This window comes from Chiloscyllium plagiosum, unplaced genomic scaffold (assembly GCF_037043375.1).
Source record: "Chiloscyllium plagiosum isolate Xiang-an unplaced genomic scaffold, Cpla_swu_hap1 HiC_scaffold_13, whole genome shotgun sequence".
In the NCBI taxonomy this organism is placed as follows: domain Eukaryota; kingdom Metazoa; phylum Chordata; class Chondrichthyes; order Orectolobiformes; family Hemiscylliidae; genus Chiloscyllium; species Chiloscyllium plagiosum.
Genome location: NW_028270151.1, coordinates 70,160,194 through 70,183,273, shown reverse-complemented (window position 1 = coordinate 70,183,273; position 23,080 = coordinate 70,160,194). Strand labels below are relative to the sequence as shown.

At 41.6% G+C, this 23,080-nt stretch overlaps 1 pseudogene; it reads right to left on the bottom strand.

The window, feature by feature from the left end:
* Nucleotides 1-9,306: 9,306 nt before the first annotated feature.
* On the bottom strand, nt 9,307-19,887 carry LOC148148335 (uncharacterized; annotated as a pseudogene).
* Between the last annotated feature and the right edge of the window lie 3,193 nt (nt 19,888-23,080).

Genomic DNA, 23,080 nt, shown 5'->3' with positions numbered 1-23,080 from the left:
TGCTCTGTAAGTGAAAATGTTGCGCCTCAGGTGCCTTTTAAATCGTTCTTCTCTTCCTTTAAAAATATGCCCCCTTGTTTTGAACTCACTTTGCTATTGACCTTATCTAAACCATGACAAAGAATAACTAGAATAACACTGCGTGAACTACAAAGGATTAAGACATAGGCCAATGTTTGACCAGTGATTAATAATGCCAATTAATCAGGTTTCGTATTGGCAGGAGTAATGCTGGAACTGAGCAAGATTCTTTGGTTAAGTTGTGATTTGGAGATGCCGGTGTTGGACTGGGGTGTACAAAGTTAAAAATCACACAACACCAGGTTATAGTCCAACAGGTTTCCAATTAAACCTGTTGGACTATAACCTGGTGTTGTGTGATTTTTAACTTTGTTTAAGTTGTGATATTGTTGTTACATGTGATTGTAGCCACTGAGTGGTGCTGTTGAAGAATATTGGGCGTTATTGTACAAAGAATGAAAAGACTTGCATTGGAATATCACTGATTGGCTGGCTCATACTGTTCATCTTTAGTTAATTGTTCTGACTGTTAGGAGAAGTGTGAGAGGAAATAAATATTTATGAAGTTTCTTTTTTTCATTTACTTTTCTCCCAATAGCAACTTAATATTTTTTACGTACAAAATAATGATTTAATTTTCAAAAAAGTCAATAATAAACATGTTACAATAATGCTCCAGAATAAGTCATTTATTTTTCTTTCAATGCCTTTATTGAACTTGTATTTGAAAACCTCACCCTGGGCCTGGAACTTGGTATCTTCTAAACATTGCAGCTGTGACTTTGTGAGTGAAATAAAAACAGAAAAAGCTGGATCTCTCCACCGTGTCCATTGTGGCAATATTAATGTACAGAAACCTGTGGGAAATTATTCAATCTCTGCCGCCTTCAAGCCAAAACCAAAGTCACCCCAACCAGTGTCATTGAGCTGCAGTGCGCAGATGATGTTTGTGTGCATGTGATCTCCGAGGATGTCCTCCAGACCATCGTCAGTATCTTTACAGAGGCATGTGAGAGCATAGATCTCTCTCTCTAAATACCCACAAGATGAAGGTCCTCCATCAACCAGGCCTGGCTTTGTGGAGCAAACCCTGATCATCAAGGTCTATGGAAGGCCTTGGAGAATGTTGGCCACTTCCAGTATCTTAGGAGTGTCCTGTCGGCCAAAGCAGCTAGTGATGAAGAGATCCAGCACCATCTCCATTGTGCTAAAGCAACCTTCGGCCACCTGAGGAAAAGGCTGTTCGAGACCAACATCAGATCTGACACCAGGATCGTGGTCTGCAGAGCTGTGATGGTTCCTGTCCTCCTCTATGGCTCTGAGACATGAACTGTCTACAGCAGACACTTCAAGGTGCTGGAGCAGTACCACCAACACTACCTGAGCACGATCCTGCAAATCAGCTGGGAGGAACGACACACCAACACCAGCATGCCCGACCAGGCCAATATCCCCAGTAGCATGGTACTGACCCCCCCCTCTTGATCGACTGCAATGGGCTGGGCACATCATCCACGTGACCAACTTGAGACTCCCCAAGTGGGTGCACTTCTCCCAGCTTCAAAGCGGCAGGCGAGCCCCAGGTGGACAGAGGAAACACTTCAGGGATACCCTCAAGGCCTCACTGGCAAAGTGCAGCATTCCCACAGACACCTGATCATGCTTTCAAGAGCTGTGGTGTTTCCTGCCCTCCTATATGGCTCTGAGACATGAAGAAGGGAGATTCCCCTGTAGTTACTACAGTCAGACTTGTTCCCTTTGTTGAAAGTGCTCACACTATGGCATCTCGGAGCTCTCCCGGGCTGCTCCCTTCCTTCCAGATAAGACAGGCAGGGGTGTGTGGATGTAACAGGAGCTCTGTGTCTCTGCACTTCAGTGCCTCAGCAGGAATACTGTCTGCTCCAGAAGCCTTGTTGTTCTTGAGCTGGCAGACGGCCATCTCTAATTAGTGAGGTGCTGGGGCATTGCCAAACACATGGGGTGTAGATTGCTGTGGGATATGGTCAAGAATGCTCTGATTGATGACAGAGCCCTTGTTGAAGAGGTCTCTAAACCCACTCTCCCTCCTGCATTGTTTGATGGCTTCTTTCTCTTTGACAAACATCACTCTGTCCTTGGCCAGCAGTGGGATGGGGCCTTGGATGTTTGGTCTGTAAGTGACTTTGACAGCACAGAAGAAACCCTGCACATCATGGCTGTCGGCCTCCAGCGCTTTCTCCATCCACCACCCATTCTTTATATTGTCGGTTCGTTGTTAGATATCGGGTCTTCAGTTGCCTGCCTTTTCACTTCCGAGTGCGGTTTCTGTTTTACACACAGAAAGGCCATACGCTTCCAGCTTATCAGCTCTCGGACTTCCTGATCATTCTCGTCAAACCAGTCTTGGTGCTTCCTGGTTAAGTGACCGGCCAAGTTTTTGCAACCACTGATGAAGGCTGTCCTGTGGGTAGACCAGAGGCTGTTGGAATCCTGCCAATCACTTGAATGCACCTTGCCCCCACTTAGTTGCAATGCTTGCAAAGCACTGCATCAGAGCAGCAAAACATTGTTATTGGGATTTTTCACAATAAAAAACAGAGCAATCTGGTTGACCGACTGTAAAGTTTAGAACTAGTTCCTTTGTTTATGAATTTTACATTGGCAAACTTATTTTGCTGCTGTGGAAATCATCTCCAGATGAAAATAATTGCAGAAACTGAGGCCATTATGAAAATAAGCAAGGGTCAAATGATCCAAAGACCTAAAATAGATTAGATTTTTGTAATGTAGAAAGATGTTTTAACAAGATTCATACATCATTTTGTATGTGATTAGATAATTGATGAGGAGTAAATGTTATTAAGAGTGAAGCAGAGTTTAAAGTTTCAGACTAAAACTTTTCCATAGTGCCTATTATATTAATTATATAATCTAATCTCATGGTTCTGTCTACAGCAGATTTTAGGCTGGGGAATTCCAGTGGAAGTTTGAAACACAAAAGAATAACTAAATATCAGGATGTGATGTGCTAACAACTTCTGCATAACTTTGGAGAGTTTTCCTGACATTAGACCTCCCTAAAGACTCTCCAAGGAACTTGCTGCTCTTTCAGGTTCAGGAAATTTACAAGATGGCAGCCAATGACCTCAGAAGAGTTGTCCCCTCCTTTCTGCTACCAACTCCTCTAAGCTTTTTTCTCCATTTCATCTCCCTCCTTTTTCTCTCCCTTTCTCTTTATTTATTTCCCTCATTTCTCTCCTTATCCTCCTTTCCAATGGCCTTCTCTTCCTCTTCTCCACCTTTCTGTCTTTCCCTTTCACTTTCTCATTCCTTTCCAACCATCCTTTGTCATTCCCTAATTCCCTTTCTTTCATTCACTGTCTTCATCTCCCTGCCTCCTCTCTTTCCTATCAGATTTCTCCCTCTTCATTCTTCTTCTGTAGGAACAGGATTCAGCCAATTTACACCCACAAACATGTTCTACCCTTCTATAGCATGATGACAGATCTATAAGCAAACTCCATCTTTGCCCATCTCTATCAATCAACATCTTTTCCCTATTCCATCGTTCTTGATCCACTCTCCTGAGCAGAAGTAATTGGGAGAAACGGCATCAGGAGTTCCAATGCCGAACAACAGTTGCCACCAGAGAGAGAGAGAGAGAGATAGACAGAGAGTATGATACAGGGGACAAAGATTAGTGAAAGAATCATGTAAACAGCTCAATATTGGTAAGAGGCATGATTAATGCAATATCAGATCCAGAGATTTATAAAGTTTAGGTAAATGCGACTGTCCTGAATAAACATGTGGACCATTTGAAAGCAGCAAATTCACAGACTGTGCAGGAGCAAAACTTGCCCTGCCCCTCAGAACTTTCAGAAATATTTCAGGAACCTGTTTATTCACCCTTTCATGTCAGCTAGGCTCCTTAATTTGACCAGATTAACAATCCAGTCAGGAAACTCATAATCTATGATGACCAGCTGGTTGATGTCATTACAATCACTACAGGGGTGTTAATGGGAAGAGGAAAAGCAAATCACAATTTAAATCTCTCATGCTTTGTCACACATCAGGAACTGCCATTCTCTAGCTGCTATCTATCCAGAGCAAGACATGTGACCCCTCAATGTGACATCAAATTGCCTAGTAGCCAGCAAGTTTTGGACTTACACAGCTGCCATTTACATATAAAGCCTATGATTATGCCAGATGTTTTGCTGCATTGCTGCCATAATACAAGGCATTTTTGAATGAGCACATTGTTAAATCTGACTCTTAAATTGATTGGCATGATGTGTGGGGCTGCTTTAAATCTCCTGTGGTCCAATGGCTGTACTGGCCTCAACAAGAGTATAGCCCTCAGTAAGACTGGGTCATACCGTCCTACTTTATCAAAGTTCAGTACATGGAGATGTTGTAGGTACACCCACAATGCTGTTATGAAGGGAGTTCCAGGATTTTGACCCAGTGACAATGTGGGTAGGGTATTTTATTTCCAAGTCAGGATGGTGAATGGCTTGGAGGGGAACTTGCTGCTCCTGTGCATCTGCTGTGCTTTCTTTCTGGTGGTACAGATTAAAGATTTTGAAGATGCTGTCAAATGTGGTGCCTTGGCTAGTTGTTGCAGTGCCTCAAGTATATGGGACATTGTGCTGCTACTGTGCATTGGTGGAGAGAATGAATGTTTAAAGTTGTGTTGCATAGTTAACCAAGTACCTAACAGAATATGTTTAATTCTCTACTGTTAGTGTGAGTACATAATTGGGAACAGTCCCTTAACAGTGAGTGTCTGAGAATGGACCAATTAAGCACCTGATTAAATACAGATTGCCCCAGTCAAGCAATTTGCAGAGTGGCAGAAAGGAGGAGCTGCTGAATATAATGCCTTGTAAAATATTTACGAGTTTCTCTAAGTTGTATTGAAATTCATTGGATATTACTAAATGCCATAGTTTATCTGGCATGAATACATTAGCTAAGGTTTATGGACTGTGCAAGTGAGAGTGATGTTTGACGTTGTACAATTGCTGTTAATTTTCACAGGTTGGGAAACAGATTCTGGAATAGACAAAAGGCAATGGATTGAAACTCTCTTGTGCTAATATTCAGCACTATTCTTCTGAATTAATTAAAATGATGCCTGTGAAAACTAATGGGCTGAGCCCCTTAGCAAGTGCGTTTTGAGCTGGGGAAAGGTTGCGTAAAATCTGTCAGGTAGCATCGCAGCCTATAATTCCAGAGGTGGGAGGTTCAGGAGGGTAAGATGTCTATGGACTTGCTGGTGCTGAGGCCTCATGAAGCTCTGAAGTACCCCATTATTTCCTAGTTAAGGTCCTCTGGCTGTAATACACTGAGCAGTGCAATATGGGCAACTAGTGGGGAAACCATTTTTTTAAACACATTTTTTAAATTTCAAAAATATACTTTATTCATAAAATTATTTGGATCTCTATACAATTGGTCATGCCATTTTTATGCACACATTACATTGCTTTACATACAGATATCAAAATTAATTTTTCATATATACAAGTCTGTACAATTACCATCCAGCTATTCTGCTGAGGTATCAGTGGAGCCCAAATTACTGGGTGGGCCCCCTGTTCTTCTTAAGCAGGCAGACATTACACGGTGGTCTTTTCCCACTGCATCTTGGCAGCAGCTGCCCCAAGCTTCAGCGCATCCCTCAATACGTAGTCCTGGACCTTGGAATGTGCTAGTCCGCAACACTCACTCGGGGTCAACTCCTTCAGCTGGAAAAATCAACAGATTTCGGACCACCCAAAGAGTGTCTTTCACTGAGTTGATGATCCTCCAGGCACAGTTGATGTTCATCTCGGTGTGCGACCCTGGGAACAGACCGTAGAGCACGGAGTCCCGCGTCACAGAGCTGCTCAGGATGAACCTCGACAAACACCACTGTATTCCTCTCCAGACTTCCTTTGCATAGGCACATTCCAGAAGGAGGTGTGTAACAGTCTCTTCCCCACCACAGCCGCTTCGAGGGCAGCGTGCGGTGCGGCAGAGGGTCCGGGCGTGCATAAAGGATCTCACAGGCAGAGCCCTTCTCACCACCTGCCAAGCTATGTCTTGGTGCTTGTTGAAAAGTTCTGGCGATGAGGCATTCTGCCAAATGGCTTTGATAGTCTGCTCAGGGAACCACTCGATAGGATCCGCCCTCTCCTTTTCCTGAAGAGTTTCAAGGACACTATGTGCTGACACTTCCTGATAGACTTGTGGTCAAAGGTGTTTTTCTTCATAAATTTCTCTATGAAGGACAGGTGACACGGAATGCTCCAACTTCTCGGAGCGTTATGTGGCAGTGAGGCCAGGTCATTCCTTCACAACACCGGGGACAGGTAAAACCTCAGTACGTAGTGACACTTGGTGTTTGCGTACCAGGGATCCACGCACAGCTTGATGAAGCCACACATAAAGGTGGCCATCAGGGTGAGGGTGGCATTGGGCATGTTTTTTCCCCCATTGCCCAGGTCTTTATACATTGTGTCCCTTCAGATCCGGTCGATCTTTGATCTCCACATGAAGTGGAAGATGGCCCGGGTGACTGCGGCAGCACAGGTTCTGGGGATAGGCTAGACCTGTGCCACATACAACAATACTGACAGAACCTCACACCTGATGACCAGGTTTTCACCCACGACGGAGAGCAACTATTGCTCCCAGCTGCCTAGTTTCTGCCTCGCTTTCCTGATCCGCTCCTCCCAAGTCTTGGCACATGCCACAGTCCCACCGAACCAAATACCCAGCACCTTCAGGTGGTCAGTCCTGACAGTGAAGGGGATAGAGGATTGGTCAGCCCAGTACCCAAAGAGCATGGCCACATTTGGTGCAAAGGTGGGTACATATTCAGAAGTGTCCTGTATGCATGAAAGGCACTCTCTGCTCACCCTCCCCAAGGTGACTGGTTCCTATTCAGGTGAGAGTGAGATGGAATGCCAATGATGCCAGCCTTACCACAGAACATAAAATATTACAGTGCAGTTCAGGCCCTTCAGCCCTCGATGTTGTGTCGACCTGTGGAACCAATCTGTGAGTTCTTGAGTTATTGAACTCAATAACCATCCAACCTACAGCATTCCATTTTCATCCATGTGTTTATCCAATGATCATTTAAATACCCTTAAAGTTGGAAAGTCTACTCTGTTGCAGGCAGTGCGTTCCATGCTCCACTATGCTCTCAGTAAAAAAATCTACCTTTGACATCTGTCCTATATCTATCACCCCCAATTTAAAGCTATGTCCCTTCGTGCTAGCCATCACCATCTCTGAGGAAAAAGGCTCTGACTATCCATCTTATCTAACCCTATGATTATCTTATTGGTCTCAATAAAGTCATCTCTCAACCTTCTTCTCTCTAACGAAAACAGCCTCATATCCCACAGCCTTTTCTCCCTCTATCCAGGCACCATCCTGGTAAATCTCCTCTGAACCCTTTCCAAATCTTCCACATCCTTCCTATAATGCGGTGACCAGAACTGTACGCAATAATCCAAGTGCTGCCGCAGCATGACCTCTTGGCTCCAAAACTCAATCCCTCTACCAATAAAAGCTAACACACCGTATACCTTCTTAGCAACCATATCAATCTGGGTGTCAACTTTCAGGGATCTGTTTACATGGATACCAAGATTTCTCTGCTCATCTACACTACCAAGAATCTTACCATTATCCCAGTACTCTTAATTCCTGTTGCTCCTTCCAAAGTGAATCATCTCACACTTTTCCACATTAAACTCCATTTGCCACCTCTCAGCCCAGCTCTGCAGCTTATCTATGTCCCTCTGTAACCTGCAACATCCTTCAGCACTATCCACAACTCCACCGACCTTAATGTCATCTGCAAATTTACTAACCCATCCTTTAATGCCCTCATCCAGATCCTTTATAAAAATGACAAATAGCAGTGGCCCCAAAACAGATCCTTGCAGTACACCACTAGTAACTGAACTCCAGGATGAATATTTTCCATCACCCACCAACCTCTGTCTTCTTTCAGTTAGCCAATTTCTGATCCGAACCACTAAATCACTCTCAATCCCATGCCTCTGTATTTTGTGCAGTAGTCTGGGGAACCTTATCAAACACCTGACTGAAATCCATATGCACCACATCAACTGCTTTACCCTCATCCACCTGTTTGGTCACCTTCTCAAAGAACTCAATAACGTTTGTGAGGCACAACCTACCCTTCACAAAACTGTGTTGACTATCCTACCAGAAGGCTGATAGTCCTGGAGACCTGGCAGCCCCTTTGAGAGAGGTGCCCCTTGAAGAGTGAAAGTTTGTGCTAAATTCCAAAGAGTGAAGTCAGATCGCCCGTCCTGTTAGCCCACTGGGGCTGGGAAGGTGACTTTCCTTGTCTGCTGCACCCCCACCTCCAGCTCTATTAGCCCACCACATGGCTACCAGAGGAAGGGCCTCTTGTTATTTAAATTGGTTGCCGACCTCTATTTAGTGAGCAACACACCTGTGCTGGGTGACAAGATTAGTTGCTATCCTGATGTGACACTCAGCCATCTTCCTGACCTCCCTGCCACACTGTGGCCCGGAAATTCCTGCTTGAAGTATTTCAGGTCCTGATGGCATTTTGGGGTGTAAAAATAATTTGGCCGTCTTGTTTCTTGATCATTCTGACACGGCTTTGTTCATGCGTCACCAGGTAAAGCTTGACGTGCTGTGACTGGGAAAAACCTGTAAGTAAAAAAGAAATTGCACTGAGATTCTCTCACACATACTGCTTTAACATTGGGACTCCCCCCATATTCTAGGAGATGTTTAACCAATCTGTGGCAATGTTACAGTGGACGACTAGGGCAAGTCTAGAGCACTTTTATTGCAATACAGGTCATTCTGCTATAATGGGACAATTGCGTTCCTCTGCAATCCAATAGTATGGAAAACTACTATAGAAACTTACACGGTAGAAGATTGCTATAGAAAGTTGCTATACCTGTTCAGCAGAAAGTTCACGTTATCTAAACAGCATCCACTATTTGTCGATCACATTATGGCCAATTTGTGTTGACGAAATGCATGCGATATCAGAACATCCTGTATGAGATTTTATGATTCCACTATATTTAATTTCACAGCTCTGAAAGATTTGCAAGGCATCTCTATGAAAACAGATGGGAGACAACAATATATATATCACTTTTTTTTTTAACACAACATTTTACACAACATGCTCTCCCGTTGGGTGGGGGTTGAAAGGGGGCACTGTTGGCAGGGAGTAGGGAAGGGTTACTCAGCCCATTAGTTCGACTGGCACCATTTTAATTAAAAAGTAAGAACAATGCTTAACACAAGTTTCACTCGATCACTAGTTGCATTGCTGACCGAGTTCTTTGCCTGTACCTGTACAAATGATGACCTTCTCATTGTAAGGTCTGGCACCAGATCTGTCCCATTCTATGCACCATCAATGGCTCCAGACAAGGATTTATTTCCCCAATGAAATGTGACATTTGTTCTGATAATAACCGAGCAAATGAAAGTGACATTTGGAGATGTACAATTACTGATCATTTTCATAATAGAATGGGAAACTGATCCAGAAATACAATGGGCAGAAAATCCAATTTTGTCAAAATATGTTTTGTTTCAGATTTCCACCAGCTGCGATTTTTGTCTTTTTATTTCAGAAAATTAAGTCGACTGTTGTAAATTAAGACTACAAAAATATAATGTTTCAAAAGCCAGCAGGGTGACAAATGCGTATTATTGGCTGGAGCATATTTCCTTTTATCAATATTAATGTTTACGTTCCTTCAGTAAACTGAAACAACCACCCTTGACAAAAAATATCTTGGAAACTGCATTATAAAAAAGGAATTAATAGGAACAGCAAAAGCAAAGACCAAGTAAGTGAAAAGCCTAAGTAGATCAATCATGTTTATTCACTAAATGATTAAAACAAACTTTTCACGTCTTTGTTATAAACTTTAAGTTCCAAGTTGCCTTTATTTTGATGCAGGAATGCTAATTGAATACACAATGAACAAGTGCTCAAGTGACATAACACTGTCCAGTTACAAAACACTTGTAGTTCAAAATTAGCTTCTTCAGTGCTTATTAGTTCTGTTCTGTAGTAGTAAATTTCTGTTTTATACCCTCTACTATCATTGATCTAAATCTTATGTAGCATCACAGAACTTTTCACGTTCCATTGCAACCTGCCATTTTACTGTTAGTGTATACTCCTTGGTTCAGTTGCATTTTTGAATGTCTCCACTGCAATCATAGCAGATGGGACATTAGAATGGATCATTACACCATATGAACCTCCACCTTGAGAATGTACATGGAACAGGACTTGTTCTCTGATAGCTACTTCAGTGGTTGTTTTGGCTGTAGACAGTGTCACTACTCCATAAACAACAAGGAGATGAAATACTAAAAAATCAACAACACAGCTAAGCATTGAATTACTTGATAAGCTGCTGTATTAAAGGAACAGCATGTTATAATCCTGTTACCTAAAGGAAGATTTTACTGCTCCTCGGATGCTGCCTGAACTGCTGTGTTCTTCCAACATCACTAATCCAGAATCTGGTTTCCAGCATCTGCAGTCATTATTTTTACCTAAAGGAACAATGCTGGTATTTATGATGATCATGCTGTTTTGATCCTTGTTTCATGTCACTCGGTTTCCACTCGGTTCTTTTCCACATTAAAAGTATTTTTTCCGGTCTGTGAAACAAACATTTATTTGCATTTTCAGAACAAGATAGAATCACATTCAAGTGCTGTACAATTCTTCAAAGAGTATTGGGGCCGAATACTTTTAAATATGAAGGTGTTAATTCAGCCTTAGTAATACTAGTCAGAAATTGGTCAGAATCTAATTTATTACTGAATTAGAAAAAAGCCACAAAGCTGAAGTAAATTGTGCATGATTAGGCCACTTCAGTTCACATTTTAAGTGGGGTTTCCAGAGATAAGTTAGCATCTGAAAGCAAATTTAAACAAGTTTTAGGGCTTAGCTAAATGCCAATATGTTTTGCATGAGGAGATTAGAAAATGAATCTTACTCAGCTGCTTTCATACTATTTATTTCCATAGCCATTCATTTATGAATTTGTCACAGACAAAGTACAAAATACTTAAACAGACTCCAGAATATCCCATGCTTTGGCTAAACACTTTAGGTAGCAACCTGATTTTACTTTGATGCTATTAAACACTCAATGAACACATGCATTTGTAACAAAACTGTCCGGTACTTGCCAGACACCAGCAGTTCAAAGTGAGTTCCGATACTGCCTTTTAGTTAGGTAACATAACAATTGATTTCTGTTTCATATCCTCAACTGTCATTGATTGAATACTACCAAACCACTCACTTTCCATTTTATTGATAAATGAATTATTTGAACAGTAGGGGGGAAATAAATCTAAAATTTTGCGTAACAAGAACAGAATGTAACTTCCTTGATCTCAATCTACAGTACAGGAACTGAAAAAGGTACAAATACACCATCTGATGTTATATAGCATGACCACGTTTCTGGTACTTCAATTCAATCTGCAAGCTTTTTTTTAACATGCATGTGCATTTTCAATATTCTTCAACTTGAGAGGAATAAATTTCTCCTGGGTTGACATTTATTTATTGTCTCCACCAAAACTTTTCCTGCATATCAATTTTCAACTACTTGAACCAACATAATATTTTATTTTAAATACATTTGCGTTAAAATTGCTTATCTGCTGATGTGGTGAAATCTGGTTGCTGATTTGGCCAATAATCATATTGACATTTCAATCTTCTTTCTCTTTATTTAAGATTGCCTGATGAACTTGTGACTTTTTTTTGTCTGTAACTTGCTTTCATCTGGGAAAGCTAACATAACAGGTGCTATTACCTGTTCTAATACTTAGTTTGTCTACTGCCTGAACTTTACTGTTGCAGTGGCACATTACTAATACTGTTGTAGTAATTAATAAGTAAGAAACAAAGAAACAAAGAAAATTTACAGCCTAGGAACAGGCCCTTTGGCCCTCCAAGCCTGAGCTGATCCAAATGTACTGTCTAAATCTGTCAGTCAATTCCTAAGCATTTGTATCCCTCTGCTCCCCACCTACTAATGCATCTGTCCAGACGCATCTTAAATGAATCTACCGTGCCTGCCTCTACCACCTCTGCTGGCAACATGTTCCAAATGCCCACCACCCTCTGTGTGAAGTACTTGCCGCATGTATCCCCCTTAAACTTTCCACCTCTCACCTTGAAAGCATGACCTCTCGTTATTGAATCCTTCACCCTGGGAAAAAGCTGGTCTCTATCCACCCTGTCGATACCCTTGATTTTGTAAACCTCAATCAGGTCTCCCCTCAATATCCTTTTTTCGAGTGAAAATAAACCTAACATACTCAACCTCTCTTCATAGCTAGCACCTTCCATACCAGGCAACATCCTCGTAGACCTTCTCTGCACACTCTCCAAAGTGTTCACATCCTTTTGGTAATGTGGCTACCAGAACTGTATACAGTACTCTAAATGCGGCTGAACCAATGTCTTGTACAATTTTAACATGACTTGCCAGCTCTTATACTCAATACCCAGTCCAATGAAGGCAAGCATACTAAATGCTTTCTATGGCTTTGTGCATGGGAAATCATATCTCACAAATTTGATTGAGTTTTTTGAAGAAGTAACAAAGAGGATTGGTGAGGGTAGAGCAGTAGATGTGATCTATATGGACTTCAGTAAGGCATTCGACAAGGTTCCCCATGGGAGACTGATTAGCAAGGTTAGATCCCATGGAATACAGGGAGAACTAGCCATTTGGATACAGAACTGGCTCAAAGGTAGAAGACAGAAGGTGCTGGTGGAGGGTTGTTTTTCAGACTGGAGGCCTGTGACCAGTGGTGTGCACAAGGATCGATGCTGGGCCCTCTATGTTTTGTCATTTACATAAATGATTTGGATGCGAGCATGAGAGGTACAGTTTGTAAATTTGCAGATGACACCAAAATTGGAGGTGTAGTGGACAGCGAAGAGGGTTATCTCAGATTACAACAGGATCTGCACCAGATGGGCCAATGGGCTGAGAAGTGGCAGATGGAGTTTAATTCCGATACATGCGAGGTGCTGCATTTTGGGAAAGCAAATCTTAGCAGGACTTATACACTTAATGGTAAGGTCAGAGGGAGTGTTGCTGAACAAAGAGACCTTGGAGTGCAGGTTCATAGCTCCTTGAAAGTAAAGTCGCAGGTAGATAGGATAGTGAAGGCGGCGTTTGGTATGCTTTCCTTTATTGGTCAGAGTATTGAGTACAGGAGTTGTGAGGTCATGTTGCGGCTGTACAGGACATTGGTTAGGCCACTGTTGGAATATTGCATGCAATTCTGGTCTCCTTCCTATCGGAAAGATGTTGTGAAACTTGAAAGGGTTCAGAAAAGATTTACAAGAATGTTGCCAGGGTTGGAGAGAAGCTGAACAGGCTGGGGCTGTTTTCCCTGGAAAGTTGGAGGCTGAGGGGTGACGTTATAGAGGTTTACAAAGTTATGAGGGGCATGGATAGGATAAATAGACAAAGTATTTTCCCTGGGGTCGGGAAGTCCACAACTAGATGGATTAGGTTTAGGGTGAAAGAGGAAAGGTATAAAAGAGACCTAAGAGGCAACTTTTTCATGCAGAGGGTAGTATGTGTATGGAATGAGCTGCCAGAGGATGTGGTGGAGGCTGGTACAATTGCAAATTTAAGAGGCATTTGGATGGGTATATGAATAGGAAGGGTTTGGAGGGATATGGGTAGGTGCTGGCAGGTGGGACTAGTTTGGGTTGGCATATCTGGTCGGCATGGACGGGTTGGACCCAAGGGTCTGTTTCCGTGCTGTACATCTCTATGACTCTATGACCACTCTATCCACCGGTGTAGCAACCTTCAGGGTACAATGAACCTGCACTCCCAGATCTCTCTGCCCATCAACTTTTCCCACGGTTCTTCCATTCATTGTATAATTCACTCTAGAATTAGTCTTGCCTAAATGCATCACCTCACATTTGTCTGGATTGAAAACCATCTGCCACTTTTCCGCCCAACTCTCCAGTCTATCTATATCCTCCTGTATTCTCTGACAGTCCCTTATGCTTTCTGTTACTCCATCAATCTTTGTGTCATCTGCAAACCTGCTGATCATACCAACAGTGCCCTCTTCTAGATCATTTATGCATATTACAAACAGAGGCCCCAACACTGACCCCTGTGGAACACCACTGGTCACCTTTCTCCATTTCAAGAAACTCCCTTCAACTACTACTCTCTGCCTCCTTTTGCTCAACCAGTTCTTTATCCACCTAGTTAGAACACCCTGCACACCATGTGACTTCACTTTCTCCATTAGTCTACAATGGAGAACCTTATCAAACGCCTTACTAAAGTCCATGTACATGACACCCACAGCCCTTCCTTCATCTAACAATTTGGTCACTTCCTTGAAGAACTCTATTAAGTTGGTAAGGCATTATCTCCCCCGCACAAAACCATGTTGCTCATTCTTTTCTAAATATAAATAGACCCTATCTCTCAGTATCCTCTCCAGCAACTTCCCCACCACCGACGTTAGGCTCACTGGTCTGTAGTTACCCGGAATATCCCTACTACCCTTCTTGTACACGGGGACAACATGAGCAACCTTCCAACATGAGCAACCGTCCACCTTAATAACCTCTAGCATACCAAACACTTCTTCCCTACTTATGCCAACATGATCCAGACTAATCAAACTTCTTTCTCTAATCTCAAGATTCATCATGTTCCTCTCCTCAGTGAACACTGATGCAAAGTAATCATTCAGAATCTCACCCATTCTCTCAGGTTCGGCACACAGCCTTCCTTCATTATCTTTTAGTGGACCAACCCTTTCTCTAGTTACCTGCTTGCTTCTTATATAAGAATAAAATGCTTTGGGATTTTCCTTAATTCTGCTTGCTAAAGCTATTTCATGACCCCTTTTAGCCCGCTTGATTCCTTGTTTAAGACTTGTCCTACTCTTCCGAGATTCTTCCAGGGCCCGTTCTGTTCTTAGCTGCCTAGACCTTATGTACGCTTCCCTTTTCCTCTTGGCTTGTTGTGCAATTTCTCCTGTCATCCACGGTTCACGAATCTTGCCCTTCCTATCCTTTGCCTTCACCGGGACATGCCTATCCTGCACTACCATTAATCTATCTTTGAAAACCTCCCACATCTCAAATGTTGACTTCCCTTCAAATAGCTGTGTCCAATCCACATTTCCCAGCTCCTGCCTAATTTTGATATAATTGGCCTTGACCCAGTTTAGTACTCTTCCCTTAGGACCACTTGCTTCTTTATCTACGAGTATTGTAAAACTTACAGAATTAGTAGTAGCCTATTGAAATTTTCCTTGGAGCTGATAGAGTGCGGTTAAACTGCCATTTTACATAATGATACGAAGCAGTTTCAAGTGTTCATTAATGTCAAAATTAAAATATAATTCTGATTTTTCACTCAAGTTATCTAAAGCCAGGCAATTTCAGACTCTATCTCATACGAGGCCTTCTGAATAACTATGATACCATTTCATAAGTGGCACGGTGGCACAGTGGTTAGCACTGCTGCCTCACAGTGCCAGAGACCCGGGTTCAATTCCCGACTCAGGCGACTGACTGTGTGGAGTTTGCACATTCTCCCCGTGTCTGCGTGGGTTTCCTCCGGCTGCTCCGGTTTCCTCCCACAGTCCAAAGATGTGCAGGTCAGGTGAATTGGCCATGCTAAATTGCCTGTAGTGTTAGGTTAAAGGGGTAAATGTAGGGGTATGGGTGGGTTGCGCTTCGGCGGGTCGGTGTGGACTTGTTGGGCCGAAGGGCCTGTTTCCACACTGTAAGTAATCTAATAAGTGCTTCATTGCAAATCCTGAGAACTCCTGAAAATCTAGTTCTGAGCAAAGTAATTTACTTTCCTGCCCACTGTCCTTAAAAATGTTTTAGTAGGATTGACCCTTTTGTGAGTTTCAAAGTGCACATACATAGAGTGGAGCTGATTTAACCAGGTTTGAGGTATAAGAAGTACTCACTGCCAATTACCCAGCACTGATTGACACTTGAACACAAAAGCAACTGTAATCTTTTACATTCATCCTTTAGATATTGAAGCAATACATAAAGAGCAAAGCCTTTAATATGACTAAATTAACTTTCTTAGAAGCCACCTTTTAGAACATAAATTAAAACACAGGCAACAGCAAGCTGTTAATGACTGTGGTGTAAGTTTAGTGTATGCATGGTCATATTAATAAAAATAACAACATGAAAAGACACATAAGATGAAGGTAATATTTTAATTTGCATAAATGAAGTATATATGTGTACAGTATCTTCATTAAATTTCATGTTTATTCCCAGTCTGTAGTTTAAGTATTTTTTGGGAATAGACAGTATTTTTTTGTTTGGAAGAGAAGGCGGTTTGTTCTGGTTTGCAGATGCATGCACGTGACAGAGAAGCTTTAGCAGGAAATGCAAGTGATGGTTAATCTTTTGTGGTTTTATTTTTGCTTTACTTGACCCCCATTTTTGGACTATTTCCCCATTTATGTGAGAAGGAGATGGGGGAATGACTATCATTTCCATGACTGGTGTGTCATATCCTTTATGATTGTTATTCCCAGTTCATAGGTGGCTTTTTAATTTTCCATCTGCAGTAAATGATTTTGCATCTCTATAACATTTACACATTGTTTCATTAGCTGGGACATTGGCTTTTTCGTATTTAAAACACGTTGATCATTTGTGACATTGCTGGTGGCAAGTCAGATTTTAAAATGCATAAACTATTCAATCATTTATATTATTCCTTATCAAATTGTAGCTACTTTTGATGGAACTATCACTTGAAGGGTACACAGTTTGACTGTCCTCAGGGCCCCCATTTTCAGCAATCCAATTATGTACTGATGAGGGAATTTTGTTTTTTAGTGCTTATACATTTCATTCTTCAATGAGAAGAAACCATCATGAACCTATAATGTTCATTTTTTTTCAGTTTCGCTGACATTTGAAAATTGATTGACTTGAACCTAATGTTTTAATTTCCACACTACTTGAACCTTTTGAATAAGAAACCAGTCTACAGATTTTAAATATCTGGAAAGAGTAGTCAGTACTCCAATAGCAAAAAAATGAACACATTGCTGCTGAATTAATATCAGCTCGTGGTACAAAAATGCCTTGAGGAGACAACTTCACATTATGTAAGCCTTGCACTAGTTGAACAGTAATTGCAACTAATACAAAATGGGCAATTTAACACATTGGTCATATTCAAACATTCATTTGTCTACCGCAGCAGCCACCTTTACTATCTTTCAGCTTAATTGTTATATTTTATGACATACCCCACTTCATTAAAATGATCCCACAAACTTCCTCAGTTTCTTTAGAACTACACTTGATAATTTACAGAATGATAGTTAACCTTATGGTATCAAAGGTCTGGTGGTTGGCCATGTCTTTGGAATATATGAAATACTGGAATAAAGTTTATAAATTATTCAATCTCTTGATCATTCCGGTTGGTTACTGATTAATTCTGATGGTTACTAGGTTTTAATCAAAACTTAGGTTATGTCCAAATGAATGTTTTTTTTTTAAAACAGTCTTCGACAAACACCAGAAAAATACAACTGAGTATCACACATCATTTTATCATTAATAAAGTGATTGGTAATCTTCATTTTCCTCATCTTATTGCAATAAGTAACCAAAGGCTTAACAAATGATACTAATTGCAATTACTGCTTCATCCTGCTGTATTCTTACAGTTTTCTTTGAAATCACACAGCACCAGGTTATAATCCAACAGGTTTATTTGGAAGTACTAGCTTTCGGAGCACTGCTCCTTCATCAGGTAGCTAATGGAGTAGATCACAAGACACGGAATTTGACATCTACAGCGATCTGATGAAGGAGCAGCACTCTGAAAGCTAGTACTTCCAAATAAACCTGTTGGATTATAACCTGGTGTTGTGTGATTTTTAACTTTATCCAACCCAGTCCAATACTGGCACCTCCACATCAGGTTTTCTTTGAGTGTAACTATCCAATGACACCCTTTGAAAACTGTAAATGTCAATGTCTGAAATATTGATATAGCCATGTCCAACCATTTCCTAGTCTGTCTAACCAGCCATCTAGTTCCCTTTCATCCCCATGTCCGCGACCTCATTAAATTATCCTGTAATGCTGTTAACTTGCAATATTGTTTATCAGCAGGAGGGGCTCATTTATTCCCCCTTCATCAAGTCCTTCCAACTGTTTTATTTTGTCACCTTATCCTGTTTCTACTTGATCTATAAGCTATAACATGGCCTAAACAAGTTCACTTTGATCCTGTCATGAAGTCAACACCAATTGTCTCCATCAGAGATTTATATCACAAATAGATTTAATTTAATAACCCCATCCTCATCTTTAAATACATTCATATTTCTGCATAACCTTCCTCTGGAACTGTCTTTGATCCATATCCCTTCCTGCATCAACTAGTTCTGCATCAACGCCTCCCGTACCTCAACTTGGTCAAGTTTTTATTTGCTTCTTAATGCTGTCCAGTGCAAGTCTGTGCTGAAAATGTGTTGCTGGAAAAGCGCAGCAGGTCAGGCAGCATCCAAGGAGCAGGAGAATCGACGTTGCGGGCATGAGCCCTTCTTCAAGATCCTTCTTCCTGAAGAAGGGCTTATGCCCGAAACGTCGATTATCCTGTTCCTTGGATGCTGCCTGACCTGCTGCGCTTTTCCAGCAACACATTTTCAGCTCTGATCTCCAGCATCTGCAGTCCTCACTTTCTCCTATCAGGTCTGGGGAGTTTCATTTAGGTTTCTTTCCATGTTATCTTATCCAATTCTCTTTTATTAGAGGCTCCATGTCTCTCTGATGCCCCTCTGGCACTATCGTATGCTCACCAGCAGTGGAAGTAATTGCCACAGTCAGGAACATCTAAGATTTCTCCCACCATATTTAAAGCCCAGCTGTGCACCAGGTTAAATGCTGCCAGCCACAAATTGCCCTCCAATATGTCACACTTTCTCTAAAATTCTCTAAATTGCCCACAGCATGAGGGAAACAAAATTTTCCAGTTCTGAGGGCATGTAGGTGGCATGGATAACATTACACCAGAAATAGAGGTTCGTATTTGTAAGCATGATGATACTTTTGCATTATCTATCTGTTCTGGCTGTCATTGTAATTGCAGCTACATGAATCAAGCTACAGGTGTACCAACCCTTATGGCTGTACCATGTTAGAACCCCATTTAAGGGAGTGTCACACTTTCTCTAAACCCCAGTGTAGCCAAAGATCCCCTCATTGTTCAATGTGGGAGCATCAAATGTTGTAAAGCCTTCAAGCAGTTGAACGTTTGCTTTCCTGTTGTTCAATAAAAGTTAGGAAAAATCCCTTCCGAGAACAAAATAGGGTTTGCTTACCTTTTGAACAAATACAAATTTACAGTCAGCCAATGAATGATTATTGCACTCAACTTACAGCTATTGGACATAAAAAACAGAAAATGCTGGAGAAAATCTTTGAGTCTAGTATGTCTCCTTCTTCAGAAGAGCCTTTGGATTTGAAACATTAACTCCGTGTTTCTCTCTCCAATGGTTCCACCAGCCCTGCTGAGTTCCTCCAGAATTGTCTGTTTTTACTTTCATTTCAGATTTCCAGCATCTGCAGCATTTTGCTTTTATTCATATCTGTTGGAACCTGGTGTCAGCGGTGTCTTGTATGGCTTGTTGTGCCTGACACGGCAGTGTTTGACCGTGGAGGTTGTGATGATCCTGTTGCTCATTGTCTTCCTCCTTGGAAACCTGTTGCCACTCTCCTAGCTCTCCAGCGTCCATCACGTCTTTGCATGCTTCAGCTGTGCAGAGCAAAGCACACTCTCTGGTTGACTGTACAGCAAGGCCCCCAACCCCAACCCCAACCCCTCCTCCTCCCCCCGCAAAAGAAATACCAACCACCACCACCACACACACACCAATCCAAGCGTCTGAAACTGTCACCTTGATGCCAATGGAATAGGATGGCCACCCATTCCTTAAGGTAACAAGTCCTGTTCTAGACATTGAAACAACGCTCTGTCCAGTGGTATCCTCTATCTGCAGCAACACTTTGCCTTGCTCATCTGGAGGAAATGGCACTGATGACAAAAGACTCTGCGCCTCCTGCATCCTGAGGGCACCTTGACTGGTCACTGTCTGTCTCAGTTGTAACTTCACATGGAGGCTGTTCCGCAACCTCGGAAGGGTGGGGCAAGCCTTGTGGTTATGTTCCTGCTTGAGTTCTCCGTTGTACCATAGCCAGAGCCAATATCCCGTCTGCGACTGGATCCACTCTTCTTCTGAGCCAACACCAGCAGTACACAACTGAGGAGATTCTAATCTCCTGTTTATATAGACTTTTTAAAACCTTCACACTACTGCCTAATAGCGGTAGTGTTTATTTTTCTCCAACACCTCATATTGTGTGTGCAGGTGTAGGACACAGTAAATGAACAACGAGCACATAAGTCTTTATTCATTTTCCACCACCAGAAAGAAGGGAAACACTCCAGTGGCCAGTGACAAGCAGTGCCCTTCACATCAAAGGGCAATGCTGTGTGATCAAAAAGTGAAGGGAAGGGCAGGGACTAAATCAAAATAGAGCGGCTGGATCTATTGTTCATGGTTCCAATGAACCTGGTCCAATAATACTCAATGGGTCCTTTGTGATGTGAGCAGTCTGCATTCACATCACACAGAAATGATAGCATAGCATAATGCTTCATACAGTGGGACATGGAGTATTCTGACAAGGAGGGCCATGGAATGCCTCAACATGAACCTTTGACATAGTGAATCATATGCTGGGAGAAAGTGAGGACTGCAGAGTCAGGGTCGAAAAGGGTGGCGCTGGACAAGCATAGCAGGTCAGGCAGCCTCTGAGGAGCAGGAGAGTCGATGTTTCAGGCATAAGCCCTTCATCAGGAATGTGAATGCAGCACAAGTTACTTGTTGTAAATGCAGAAGATGACTGTAAATGCGGTATAATTATTAAAACCTCGTCCAGTACCTCTAATCGCATTAGAAAAGCAACACTGCAAATTAAAGCATGTTGGCGAATGTTCAACATGAGGGGAAAGGAGCTTTTTTACCCATGTGCAGCTTATTGAGAGTTTTGATTGTTTTGTGAATCTGCAATGGTTAAGATTGTGTGACCAGGATTTGTATCCCACACAGTTGGACACTGCATGCTGTTCACATGCAGGATGCTATAATTACAGATGTCTTCAACGTGGACTGTGAAAGTGCATGACTAAACAATTGCTCCCTAGAAGGCATTCCATCTGTCACAAATAGAACCCATGTACTCAGAGACAAAACCACGTGCTGCACCCACTCCAGCTGTTGACATTATTGGTGTGCTGTTTTACCAATATATTATTGTGTCAGAGGTTAATCCATTAGCGTGCAAGGATTAGACAACTTTTAAATGTCTTTAAGGATACATTTGACAAGTTTAAAATAGAATATTTACCGTATAGAGTGGAAAGTACAGCGTTAAATCCTACTTGCTAATTTGGTTAAGTGAAGAGAGGATATATGTCAGAATAAGGGAAAATAGAATTCACTTTAAAGAAGGAAACGGGGTATGCTTCAAATCAATGGAAATTACAAAGCCAAATGAAAAATGAATTGAGAAAAAAATAAAGTCATGAACATTAGCAATTTAGAGTGCATTCTCCACAAATAACCATGAATTTCCAATTAACACAATAACATGGTGTTAGTTAAATGGCTGGTTCATTGAAACCACCCCCCCCAAGGCAGGTATAGTATAAATAACTTAAACTGAATTTAATCTTTCTCGGGTTGTGGGGTTGATTTATGTCAGACAGGCGATTAGTTTTAGTAGGTTGTGCAATGAGGTAATGTCTCATGCAAGCCTTCACTCTGTGAAACTCCTGGTGAATAATTGGGAATACTTAAGAGTAAGTATAAGGAAAGTTCCAGAGTAGCTTAGTAAACGGTGTGTGTGGGTGGGTGGGCAGTTAGAGATTAAAGTGATGAGTTTGGGATGACAAACATTTATATGAAGATCTTATTTGATTTTTGTGTAACATTTTCACTGTTGAAGATGCAAACAACATTTTTTCCAAGGAATAAGTGAAATGGTAAGAACATTAGCTGGAGTTAAAATATAATGCTGCTATCGATATTCAAGATTTAAGATAAAAAAAACTGCAGATGCTGGAATCCAAAATAGACAGGCAGAAGGAGGTCTAAATTTCATAATTTTTTTATAATTAAGGCCTTTTCAGTGGTTAATTGACGGACACTTATAGTCATACAGCCATACAGCATAGAAACAGATTCTTCGGTACAAGCAGTCCATGCCAAACATAACCCTAAACTAAACAAGTCCCAACTACCAACAACCCTCCAAACCGTTCCTATTTGTGTACTTATCTAAGTGTCTTTTAAATGTAACTGTACCTTCATCCCTCACTTCCTCAGGAAGTTCATTGCACAAGTGAACCATCATCTGTGTGAAAAGCCCACTACCATGTCTTTTTTAAATCTCTCTCCTCCCACCTTAAAAAATATGCCCCCTAGTCTTGAAATCTCCCATCCAAGGGAAAACACAGTTTCCATTGACCCTATCTATAGTCCTCATGATTTTTATAATTTGGAGAATCATCTAATCACACAATCACCTGATGAAGGAGCGTCGCTCCGAAAGCTAGTGTGCTTCCAATTAAACCTGTTGGACCATAACCTGGTGTTGTGATTTTTAACTATGATTTTTATAAGGCTCTATAGGGTCACCTTTCAACCTCTTCTGCTCCAATGAAAAAAAGTCCCAATAATCTAGCCCTTTCCTTATAACACAAACCCTCCATTCCTGGTAACATCCTGGTAAATACTTCTGAATACTCTCCAGCTTAATAATACAAAGTGACCAGAAGTGGACACAGTAATCCAGAAGACCCCTCACCAATGTCCTGTACAAACCTCAACATAACTTCCCAACTGCTATACTCAAAGGAATGAG